Source organism: Herpailurus yagouaroundi, unplaced genomic scaffold (genome assembly GCF_014898765.1).
Source record: "Herpailurus yagouaroundi ecotype Mexico unplaced genomic scaffold, PumYag 184, whole genome shotgun sequence".
NCBI classification, from domain to species: domain Eukaryota; kingdom Metazoa; phylum Chordata; class Mammalia; order Carnivora; family Felidae; genus Herpailurus; species Herpailurus yagouaroundi.
The window spans coordinates 6,885,015-6,897,745 of record NW_024412415.1 but is presented as its reverse complement, the minus strand read 5'-3'; the positions used below and the strand labels follow the sequence as shown (position 1 = coordinate 6,897,745).

At 42.0% G+C, this 12,731-nt stretch overlaps 1 protein-coding gene across 1 annotated transcript in view; it reads left to right on the top strand.

The window, feature by feature from the left end:
* The window catches only part of GPR176 (G protein-coupled receptor 176), a 127,832-nt gene that overhangs the window by 13,998 nt on the left and 101,103 nt on the right, over positions 1-12,731 (top strand). The gene's annotated exons all lie outside the window — the stretch shown is intronic.

Below are 12,731 nucleotides of genomic sequence, written 5' to 3'. Positions count from 1 at the left end.
TTGGGGATATATAAAAATAATAACACTTTGGGGATTGGCGTTTTTATCCAGTATTACTTCCCTGGAGATTCATCCAAATTGTTGTCTGTATCTATGGTTTATTGTTCCTTTTTATTTCAATTCTCTTTACATGACCCTCTGGAATCAAAGCATATGGGCAACTCCACAACTTTTCTGTTCTTAAGTCACGAAACACTTTTGACTTAGTACATAAGATGTGCAGTCCGATGAAAGAGGCAAAGCTCCAAACTTCATAGAAAATGAAAACTTGTCCCCTCCTCACAATCCCCAGTCCAGGCCTATTGCCTGGGAGAAGCTTGAAGTCGGACAAGAGAGTCTGGTTGGCTTCCTTTTCCATCTTGAGCTTCTGGCCAAGGTTTCTTGGCCCTCCAGGATTGGTGCTGAGGTGGGGCTTGGTTGATGCAGGGGTGGAATACGGAGATGTAGGAGGGCCAGAAAAAAGCTATAAAGATGCATCCTGGTGTAAGTGGGTTCATACTCTCTGGACTGTCACTTGCCCCTTGATAGTGGTGATGCCTTCCCATATTCATAGTTGGTAGCTTACTCTGTCCTTGGTCCTTTGAATGCTGCTGGACCTCCAGCTTCTCTCTGTTGAGGGCTGTTTTTCCCTGCAGGTGGCCCTCTTGGACAACTGTCGTGACCCCAGGCCATTGCTTTCACTCCTTGGCCCTCACCTGGTACAAGGGAACACATATGATGAATTCTGAGAGTGCAGGCTGCCCCCTGTAGCTTCTTCTTTGAGTACTCATCAGCTCATCTCTGGCCCTTTAAGTTTCTCAGAGAGGAACTAGTCATAATTCACTATAAGCCCCGATTGCAGAGGACACACATAAAAGCTGTCTGCATGGGCTTGCTGAACCCCCCCTTACTCACTAGGCTTGAGGAAAGATGGGCAATGCCCTCCCTTCTCTTCTTGGTGGGTAGGACTCGGTGCCCACCCATAGCTCTCTGTCTATTCTTGTATACCCTCCAGACAGGTGATAGTTCAAGTGTTGTAACCATTGAACCATAACTTTGAAAAATTCGCATCTTATTCTGATACCTTACTCTGGTATTTATGGTATCTTGATGCCTTGGTAAAATTTTCCCAATTCCAGTGACTAAATAGTATGTTAATTTAGAAATACTTCTTTTCTATTTAAAAATTATGAAGCAGTTTTGCTCATACCTCTTTGACATCTGCAACTGTTTTTGTTGGGGAAACATTTTGGAATCTTCTCATCCAGTTTTTCAGGGCCCATCACCATGACTTCTAAGCTCTGTGAACGAGACACTGTGCTTCCCCCCTAACCCCCCAACTCCTGCATGACATGGCCCCTGAAATTTCACCCTAAGCCACAAGGCCAGTAACTGGTTTCTTTAGGGCAGGAATGGTGAATGATACTGTTGCCTTCTTTCTCAATTATTCCATCAGATGACTCTTATAGGAAGTCCAAAGTAACATTGACTGAGGTAATTTCAGGTCATTGTGCCTTTGCCAAACAAAATTCTGAATCAAGTAACTTATTACTTGTTCCAAATAAAGTAATTGAGCGAATGCCTTGTATTAATAGTGATTTTGTATTTTCTGAGCGAGAATGTTTGAGGACATCTCTGCTTTGTGTTAGAGGGTCTGAGATATTTACTCCTTGATTCCCTGGGTATCCCTGTGTGCTCATTTGCACCTTTAATTACAGCTACGTTTTGTTGGGGCTTCCTGGGCAGTTTCTTAGGGCAAGAAACACTTCCCACGGCTGCTAAATGGAAAGGAAAGAATAACTCTCTGAAGTCCACCTAAGTGTGAATTTAATTTCCAGGAACACAGAGTTCAAGCGAGACTCAAGCAGAGACAAAATAATCAAATTTTGGTTTTCAGACCTTCTCACTGATGAGAATAGCACCTATTGTATTTGTCCCGTTGTTTCCGTGGCCTTCTCCCAAGGCTGCAAATCTTTAGCAGCAATGATTGTACAAATTATCAGAAGCCCTAAAATGAAGCCCATGCTTCATTAGGTCAGGATTAGGGGCTAGAGAGTTAACTGCCTGTTTCTCTGTGGGATGCTGTTATTCTTAAGAGTACATGGGACTTTTCTCTGAAGAGCACCAAATCATTTTTCTGGTTAGTAGCAAGTCAGTGGGCTCTAGCTAGTGAGGATCACATCAGGTGTTTAGGAAGGGTAGCTTCTAACCTGGCCCTGCTGTTCGGTGATGGGTTTACTGCCTCTCTTTGTGGTTGTAATTGTGAGGCAGAGATTCTTAAACCTCCTGTGCATAAAGATTACTTGTTAAAAATGCAGATTCCTGGGGCTACTGGGTGACTCAGTCGGTTGAGCGGCTGACTTCAGCTCAGGTCATGATCTCACAGCCTGTGAGTTCGAGTCCCACGTCGGGCTCCGTGCTGATAGCTCGGAGAGAGCAGCCGGCTTCAGATTGTGTCTCCTTCTTTCTCTGCCCCTTCTCCCTCCCACACTCTGTCTCTCTCTGTCTCTGAAAAAAATGAATAAACCTTTAAAAAATAAATTTAAGAAATGCAGATTCCTGAGTGCCACCATCAGAAGTTTCGTTTGGTGGGTTAGACATGGAGTCTTGGTGTCTATATTTTTATTTATTTGTTTGTTTGTTTGTTTTAAATTTTAATTAATTTTTTATTTGATTTTTTAAAAAGTTTATTTATTTATTTTTGAGAGAGAGAGAGAGAAAGAGAAAGAGCAAGCACAATTGGGGGAGAGGCAGAGAGAGAGAGGAAGACACAGAATCTGAAGCAGGCTCCAGGCTCTGAGCTGTCAGCACGGAGCCCGATGCGGGGCTCGAACTCACTCACTGTGAGATCATGACCTGAGCCAAAGTTGGATGCTCAGCCAACTGAGCCACCCAAGCTCCCCTATTTAATTTATTTTTTAAATTTACATCCAAGTTAGTTAGCATATAGTGCAACAATGATTTCAGGAGTAGATTCCTTAGTGCCCCTTACCCATTTAGCCCATCCCCCCTCCCACATCCCCTCTGGTGACCCTCTGTTTGTTCTCCATATTTAAGAGTCTCTTATGTTTTGTCCCCCTCCGTGTTTCTATATTATTTTTGCTTCCCTTCCCCTAGGTTCATCTGTTTTGTATCTTAAAGTCCTGAGTGTCTCTATTTTTAATGAACACTTTCTGTGATTTTGATGCTGGTGTTTCACACACATTGATCTAAGGGATGCCTGGCTGACTTCTTAGTCTGTGGAGATGACAGGTGGGCATCATGCACACTCCCAGGTTATAGAAGGGAGACGACTAGTTATCTAAGATAAGTGCTTGAACCATTAGAAGACATTCCCCCTGCCCCGCCCCAACTTCTAGGGGAGTAATAACGTTGCCTTCAGACTTACTCTTGCAAAGAAAGTTGTTGGGGGGGGGGGAGTAGGAATTTAATTTTGGTGTTCTTGGTACCAGTTCTACCCACCCATCTTTTAATGGCAAGTGTTGCTTAAGGTCTGAAGGTACCGTGGAGAGAATACATACCCTAATTATGAATAGGCCGAGCCTCTTCTCAAATCGGACTTAGAAAAAGGAACTTACCTTAAAGTTTTATGAATGAGGTAATCTGATTTCCCAATTCCTCCCCTGCTGACCGTCTCCATCTCAATATATATCCTATAGGTAATAACAGAATTATTTATTTGAAAAGGCAAGAGGGGGGGTTTCTGACAGTTGCCTTTTGAGACAGACCCTTTTGTAAAAGCCATGGAGGGTTATGTGACTCCTCCCTTGTACGTGTGTGTTCTCTGCCTCTCCACCTAATGTTTCATTATGAGGTTTAGCTGGAATACTTGACTGTCGAAAAGAAACATGAGAGAACTGTCCGAAGCCATGTAAATTGGCAAACACAAAGTCATCCTAATTATTCTATGCAGACTCAAGACATTTTTTCAGAATTTCCACTGAGATTGAAACCAAAAATGTAGACAATTTGCACCATCTCTTGGGGATTCGTCATATACTCACCCCTAGTGTCTTTGGCTGCTTTGCCATCACCCATTTTGGTCGTGCTGTGCTCTACCTTCTTCTGGGACTTTTTTTTTTTTTTTTTAATTTTTAAATCTTTATTTATTTATGAGAGAGGGACAGAGTGTGAGCAGGGAAGGGGTAGAGACAGAATCCAAAGCAGGTACCAGGCTCCGAGGGGTCAGCAGAGAGCCCAACCATGGGGCTAGAACCCATGGACCTGGAGATTATGACCTGAGCCAAAGTTGGATGCTTCACCAACTGAGCCACCCAGGCTCCCCCTTCTGGGACTTCTTGATGCCTCTATAATTGAGGTCTTGAAATTCCACCCACGTGCCACCACTGTGGACCTTCCAGTGTCCCTGAAATGTTTTAAGCCTAAATGTGTCCTCCAAATATCCAGTATATGTGCAGCAAGAGTCCCAAACTGGGAAACTAAGTCTTTATCAAAAGAAACACAGGCAGTTTAGATATAGGAGTTCACATAATATAGTTAGGGGTCATTTTTAGCCTGGCACCAAGGAGAACAGAGAGGGCAAGTGAGTGACCAGAAGGACCAATTCAGGGCCATTTGGCTTTGGAGAGTATTGTGGTGTGCAAATCTCTTGTTAGAATACGAACAACAAGGGAGCAGTTGGGCAGCTTTAAAAGTCTACTCCACTGCAATTTGGTGTGCTTCTTAGGCCTTTTTATTGTTAATATTAGGTATCTTTAATTTTGACTGTGGGATCTTTGTGTACTGTCTCAAGATCTAGAATGCAAAAATCTAGTTTAGCTGCCCCTTTGTAACCTTTTTTTTTTTTTTTTAATCTTTATTTTTGAGCTGTCAGCTCAGAGCCCGCTGCGGGGCTTGAACTCACAAATGGTGAGATCATGCTCTGAGCTAAAGTCGGACACTTAACCAACTGAGCCACACAGGTGCCCCTGCCTCTTTATAATCTTACCATGAGTCTTGCGCTGTTGGGGAGTTTGGCATATAGGTTGAATTGAACTCACGTACGCTGTTAACTTCATGTTAACATCAGTATGTCGACTCATATTGAATTGAACATCTACTGAAACTCCCAAGCTTTTATTTCATGTACTGCTGTTATGCTTCTTTTTCATCATTCTTGTTTTGATTCAGTTTAGGAGCCCAGCTTAGTACTTTGGTTTTATCATCTTTTTAAATTCAACATTCATCTAAATTCTCAAAAAAATTATTGAATGGTATAGGGAGAAAAGGTTGGAGATCTTGTGACTAGTGATCTGGTCATTGACGTTAGTTTGAATTTACTATTCAAAAACCCTTTTGGAATAATTGTTAACAAATTATTAACTAGAACTCTCAGGTTATATTTCTTTATCTTGTTTACAAAAACATTTGGAGACACCCTCTCAGATATTTTACTGAAAGCCAGGTATATCATGTCTACTATATCTCCTAGGCTGACTGATATAAGAAAATAAGGAGATTCTGGTATGATTGATTCTTAGTGCATCTGGGCTGGCTCCCAATGATTACTTCTGGCCTTCCCATCAATAATTAATTCTATGTCAGGTTGGGCAAGATGAGTTTTGCTATATTTTTCTTCTTCCTCTTTTCCATGTCTCCAGTCTTCTGGTTCCTTTCCTCTTCTCCATAATTCCTTAAAGTTCTCCAGAGTTGGTCTGGATTAGTGCTTCTCAGACTTTAATGTGTGAGTGAATCTGCTAGGGGTCTTGTTACATTGCACGTTCTGATTCAGGAGGTCTGGGATAGGGCCTGAGATTCTGCCTTTCTAAGAAACTACTAGGTGCTGTCGGTCCTCAAACTATTCACGCTGTGTAGGTAGGAACTAGAAGACTTGGTGTTCTCGGTAACAGATCTAGATTTGAGTGCTCCGCTAGAGCAGGAAGGAGATCTCTGGTGGAGGTCTCTTATTTCAACACTTATAAACTCATCAGCATCTGTATACTCCAACAGTTATCTCCCTCATTCCGTTATTTTCAGTGTCTCTTACTCCCACTGGCTCCTTTGCCCCATCCTTCTTGTATCTTTCACCTTATAGTGCCTTTCTTCCTTCTTCTGTTCACAGACTTCTTGGGAGAATAGCCTTATATTTCATTCTTCCATTTTAGTCGCTCCTGATTATTCCTCAACCAGTGACTCTGCTCATGTCACTCTCCTCTTAGAAACCCTTCCATGGCTCCCCAATCCTTCTAGCTCCTTATAGTGACATTCCACAACTTGGCTTCTATTTCCTTCACCAGCCCACTCATCTTACACTCCAGGAATTCCAGTCTACTTGTTGTTCCCAGGGCACATTATTTTGTTTCCAGTCTCCTTGCCTTTGCTTTTGTTGTTTATTTGTCCATAAAAGCTCTTCCCTGCCTTAGTACCTGGCTAATTTCCCTCATTCTTCAGATATTCCTTTCACTCTCACTCTCTCTCTCTCTCTCTCTCTTTCTCTCCTTAGAAACTTAAGTTAAGGGGCGCCTGGGTGGCTCAGTCGGTTAAACGTCCGACTTCGGCTCAGGTCATGGTTTTGAGGTTCGTGAGTTTGAGCCCCGTGTCGAGCTCTGTGCCGACAGCTGAGAGCCTGGAGCCTGCTTCAGATTCTGTGTCTCCCTCTCTCTCTCTGCTCCTTCCCCGCTCATGCTGTGTCTCAATCTCTCTCAAGAATAAATAAACATTAAAGACATTAAAAAAAAAAAACCTTAAGTTAATATCTCTATTTATATTTGTTATTTGTATAATTCAAGAATGATTGAAATGAGGTGTATTGGTGCTTTTCCCCCTTTAGGCTGCAGCTATAACTGTAGAATTATTGGAAGGAGGTATTAACCTGACATGATGGTGGTCAGTTGTATTGAAGGATTTTAAGGATACAAAGTCACTTGGCAAAGTCACCATAAATCTTATTAAATTTTTTTTTTACATTTATTTGTTTTTGAGAAAGAGAGAGAGAGAGAGAGAGAGAGAGAGACAGACAGACAGACAGAATATGAGCAGGTGAGGGGCATAGAGACAGGGAGACACAGAATCCGAAGCAGGCTCCAGGCTCTGAGCTGTCAGCACAGAACCTGACACGGGGCTCTAACCCACAAACTGCAAGATCATGACCTGAGCCAAAGTTGGATGCTTAACCGACTCAGCCACCCAGGCACCCCCACAAATCTTATTATTTAAAAAGGGCATACTTAATATTCATCACTCTCTAAATGAAGAGGGAAGATACCTTTATTTTCTTTTGTTTAAGTTTATTTATTTATTTTTGAGAGAAAGAGAGAGAGAGAGAGGGAGCATGTGCATGGGGGAGAGGCAGAGAGAGAGGGAAAGAGAGAATCCCAAGTAGGCTCCATGCTATCAGCACAGAGACCCATGCGGGGCTTGATTTCATGAACCGTGAGATCATGACCTCAGCCAAAATCAAGAGTTGGAGGCTCAACCAACTGAGCCACCCAGGCGCCCTGAGGTAAAATATTTTTAATTAGTTTATCATTGTGTGAATTATTCCAGCTGACCTGTACAATGTTCATTGACATAGCTTCACGGGAATGAAGCAATAAAATAAAAATGGCAAGTTTTATCAGATGAGAATATTTTCACTAATGTGGTCCACAGAGACAGTGTGAACGGTGAGATTTTCAGATGATACTTAAGAACCTTGACGGCGTCTTGCATTGCCTGCCCGTGGGTGCAGAGTAACAGACAAGGTCACTTGCTGGCTTAGAGAGGAGCCTCTTGTAAATCACTAAACTAATTGGGGTTACTTGACAGTAGCAGGGAATACAGATGGAGAGCTGCCTGAAAAGATGCAAACACTGAGGACTTGATGGATTATTAGCTGATTATTCAAACTAGAGAGGCTCAGGACTTGAAATAAGTGAAGTCCAAAAGAAACTAGACTCACATCAGATAAAAATTTTTAATAAAATTTAAAAATATGTCCCATAGCTGTGGTTATGATCTCTCAGGCAACAAATGCAATTTGCCACCAGATGTGTCGTTGCTATGACACTTGCAGATATACGAAGGGATGGTGAAAGGTGGAGGCTGAAGGGCAATAGATTTGAAACCTTATTTGCCAAATGATCTTAATGTGTGTGTTTCAGAGATACGTCTTAATCCTTTGAACATAATAGGTATTCTGTAAATGTGTGTGGAGGAAACGTGAAATATTTAAAGTCCAGTGTGGGAAATAACCTTTGCTTTTCTTAAGGAATTGTTTTTTATGGTGCGGTTTTGTGCCTGCTGGGTCACATTGTGTCCTGTGTTCCTGTGACTATAGAGAAAGGCATGCAAAAGAGAATGAGAATTGTCAGCTTCATTAAGGATATAGCATGTACTCATACAATTTCCTTTTCTCCAGGGAGGTGGAACTGTGGATGAATTACTTTCTAGCCGAAATGCCTGAGTTGGAGCTCTGGTCTCCATTCTCTTCCCTCATTCCCTGGTCAGTCTGTCTCTGGGTAATGACTCTTTTGGTGTATGTTGCCTTTCAGCATAATACATTTATTTGAACTGAACTGTGTGTCTGGTAGGTTGTGCCACAAAACCAAGAACCCACAGCTATAGTCATAATAGTCTATTTTGTGAAATCGTACTTGCCCGTGCCAAATTATTTCTCTTCTGAAAATAATGTTCCTGGGATAAAAATAGGATTTTAGATAAGATTAGTAACAGTTAGTGGGCCACAGGGCTTTAGAATCAGATAGTTCTTGGGGCGCCTGGGTGGCGCAGTCGGTTAAGCGTCCGACTTCAGCCAGGTCACGATCTCGCGGTCCGTGAGTTCGAGCCCCGCGTCAGGCTCTGGGCTGATGGCTCGGAGCCTGGAGCCTGTTTCCGATTCTGTGTCTCCCTCTCTCTCTGCCCCTCCCCCGTTCATGCTCTGTCTCTCTCTGTCCCAAAAAAAATAAATAAACGTTGAAAAAAAAAATTTAGAATCAGATAGTTCCTTTTATTTTATTTATGTTTAATTTTTTAAGTTTATTTATTTATTTTGAGAGAGAGAGAGAGAGAGAGAGAGAGAGAGCACAGAAGGGGCAGAGAGAGAGGGAAAGAGAATCCCAAGGAGGCTCCGTGCTGCCAGCGGTGGGGCCCTATGTGAGTTCATGACCTGAGCGGAAGTCAGATGCCCAACCAGCTGAGCCACCCAGGCGCCCCTAGAATCACATATTTCTGAGTGTAAGCCCTCATTCAGCCACTCGCTAGCATTTTGTCTTTGGGCTAGCTTTTATTATTTTTAAAATAATTTTTTCTCATTGTAAAATAGTAAAGAATTTTGAAAGCCTAGAAAGTTATGAAGAATGAATGTTCATATAACATATGAGCACTTTCTTATCAGTAGACATTCTTTGAAAGCCCCATTTCATATTTATGTTCATGAAATTATTTAATTATTTAATCGTTTTCTAAACTTTTTTTTAAAGTTTACTTATTTATTGAGAGAGAGCATGCACATGCTCTCTCAGGGGAGGGGCAGAGAGCGAGGGAGAGGAAGAGGGAGAGGGAGAGGGAGAGGGAGAGGGAGAGGGAGAGGGGGAGAGAGAGAGAGAGAGAGAGAGAGAGAGAGAGAATGAATCCTAAGCAGGCTCTGTGCTGTCAGCCCAAAGCCCAAAGCCCAAAGTGGGGCTTGAACTTAGGAACCGTAACATCATGACGAGAGCTGAAATCAAGAGTTGGATGCTTAACCCACTGAGCCACCCAGGCACCCCAATCATTTAGTCATTCTTATATTTTTGGACATTTGTGGTGTTTCTTTGTTAAAACCATGATAAGTAGTGCTGTGATAAAGATCTTTTAATTAAAAAAAAAAATCTTTGTCCAACTCGCTATTTCCATAGGATAGTTTCTTGGGAAGGGTGTTACAGAATTTTATTTGTACATTTTTAATAGTGGTTTTTGAAGCGTTTGATAACCAAAATAGAGTGAAGGATAAATAATGTAATTGAGCTTCAGTTTTCTTATTTATCTATATCCTAATGGTAGGAGGATATGGGTTAATATATGCAAAGAACATAGCACAATGACTGGCAAATACTGTTAATGGTTTTGGTCTTTGCTTTAACATATCCATTGTCCATACCATATAATTAAGTGCTCAACCACCTCCATTATCTGTTTAAAAAAAAAAAAAAAGGAAAATAAACTTTTATTGAGTGGTGTGTGTTTATTGTGAGACAGAATTTGTATGTGTGAACATCTAGCCTAATGCTCTTGTTTTTGAAAACTGCCTTAAAAATGTATGTATGAAAGTGAAAGGTAGAGGGGAAAACAGTGTTGTGTTTTTTAAAAGTAATTCTTTGAATTAAAAAACAAACTAATAGGAAATTACTACAGGCGGTGGAAAGCTTGGCCTAACTGGTCATTATATCTGTATTGGTTTTCACCTAGTATCAAAGCTTGTAATTCACAGCTCTGTGAATTTAATGTGTGTTTCAGTTATATGAGAATGGGCTGATGAGAGAAGTAAGAGAGACAGAGAGGGATCAATATTCTTGATACTCCAAATTGTCAGTGTAATGAATATAATTTGAGGCCTGTGAGCCACCTCAAAAGAAGGCATAAAATGGTACTTTTAATAAATGAATCAGGGAATAATGAAATGTCACGTCTGATTTTTTCCATTTTCACACAGTTCATGTACAGAACATGGCTGCGTTAGTTTCTTTTTAATTTTTTTAATGTTTATTTATTTTTGAGAGAGAGAGAGAGAGAGAGAGAGAGAGAGAGAGTGAGTATGAGCGGGAGAGGGGCAGAGAGAGAGGGAGACACAGAATCTGAAGCAGGCTCCAGGCTCTGAGCTGTCAGCACAGAGCCCGACGCAGGGCTCGAACTCACAAACCGGGAGATCATGACCTGAGCCCAAGTTGGATGCTTAACCGACAGCCATCCAGGTGCCCTGCATGAGTTTCTTAGGGCTGCTGTAACAGATTAGCCCAAACTGAGTGGTTTAAAATAACAGAAGTTTCTTCTCTCACAGTTCAGGAAACCAGAAGTCTCAAATCGAGGTGTCCACCGGGTCAGTTCCTTCTGAGGCCCTGGAGGCACCTCGTCCGTGCCTCTGTCCTGCCTTGTGATGGCTCCCACATCACTGGTATTTCCTGGTTTGTAGCCACGCTGCTCCAGATTCTGCTTCTGTCTTCCTATGGCCTTCCTCCCTGTGTCTGTTCTGTGTGTGTGTCCTCTCCTAAAAAGGATGCTAGTCTTTGGATTTGAGGCCCACTCTAATCCAGTATGGCCTCATCTTATCTTGACCATATCTGCAAAGATCGTGTTTCTAAATAAGGTCACATTCCTAGCCGGGAAGAGCTGGGGTTAGGACTTGGACATATCTTTTTATTTTTTTTTTTTTATTATTTTTTTTTTTTTTAATTTTTTTTTTCAACGTTTATTTATTTTTGGGACAGAGAGAGACAGAGCATGAACGGGGGGAGGGGCAGAGAGAAAGGGAGGCACAGAATCGGAAACAGGCTCCAGGCTCTGAGCCATAAGCCCAGAGCCCGACGCGGGGCTCGAACTCACGGACCGCGAGATCGTGACCTGGCTGAAGTCGGACGCTTAACCGACTGCGCTACCCAGGCGCCCCTGGACATATCTTTTTAGGGGGACAGGGATTAACCCATTGCAATGGCAAATACACAAGTTCCAATAGAAACTCACCATCTCTCCTTCCTCCCCATACCCTGCCGGCTTCTCTAACCACAACTTTATCAAGTTGTGTTACTTACCTACCTGTTTGCCCCTTGCCTTTTCTATTTGCTTCAACTTTTCTGCTTGACTCTACCCTATCTACCCAAGATGATTTCTTGCTGTAAGAAATTGGTCTCCTTAACCTTCTCTCATAGCCTATTTCTCCTTTCTTTGTGCTGTTCTTCCTGCGTGGGAGGCCTTCTCTCTCTTCATCTAAGTAAATCTCATTTCTAAGGGCGCGGATTGTGCTTTATACTTTCTTTTTTCCTGAAGCATCTAGTCCAGTGGTAGCACATAGTATGGGCTCAATAGACAGTCTGATTAACTTTCTGATAAAGTAGAAGGATATAGACCATAGATTGGCAAGAAAATTAAATGATGGTTTCATGTGCCTGAATTCCAAAATCCAAGCTGCTTGAGAACCGGTCTCTCTTGATAGCTTAAATGGTTTAGGTAGACTATTGTTTTTCTCTTTGATTGAAAACTTCCACCCAATATTGTATTTTAGTCTCATTCTGGTGCTATAACCTATTTTGGCTCAAAAATAGCATCAGGAGACGATCCTGACATATCAGTTACTCTATGAGAAAATTTTGTTATTTATTGTCAATACTAAGTTCAGGGTTTGGAAGATAATTTCTTATCAGTGGTATAATTTCTTTTTAATGTTTATTTATTTTTGAGGGAGAGAGAGAGAGAGAGAGAGAGTCGGGGAGGGGCAGAGAGAGAGGGAGACACAGAATCCGAAACAGGTTTCAGGCTCTGAGCTGTCAGTACAGAGCCCGATGTGGGGCTCGAAGCCATGAACTGTGAGATCGTGACCTGAGCCAAAGTCAGGCGCTCAACCGACTGAGCCACCCAGGCGCCCCTAGTGGTGTAATTTCTGAACACATAAATAAAACCGGCTTTGTAGTTTTGTTTTCTAATTATTATCATCATGGTTACATAGCTGGAGGAAAAGGTTTTCTCTCTTCCTTCCTCCCTTCCTTCCTTCCTTCCTTCCTTCCTTCCTTCCTTCCTTCCTCTTCTTTCTTTCTTTCTTTCTTTCTTTCTTTCTTTCTTTCTTTCTTTCTTTCTTTCTTTCTTTCTTT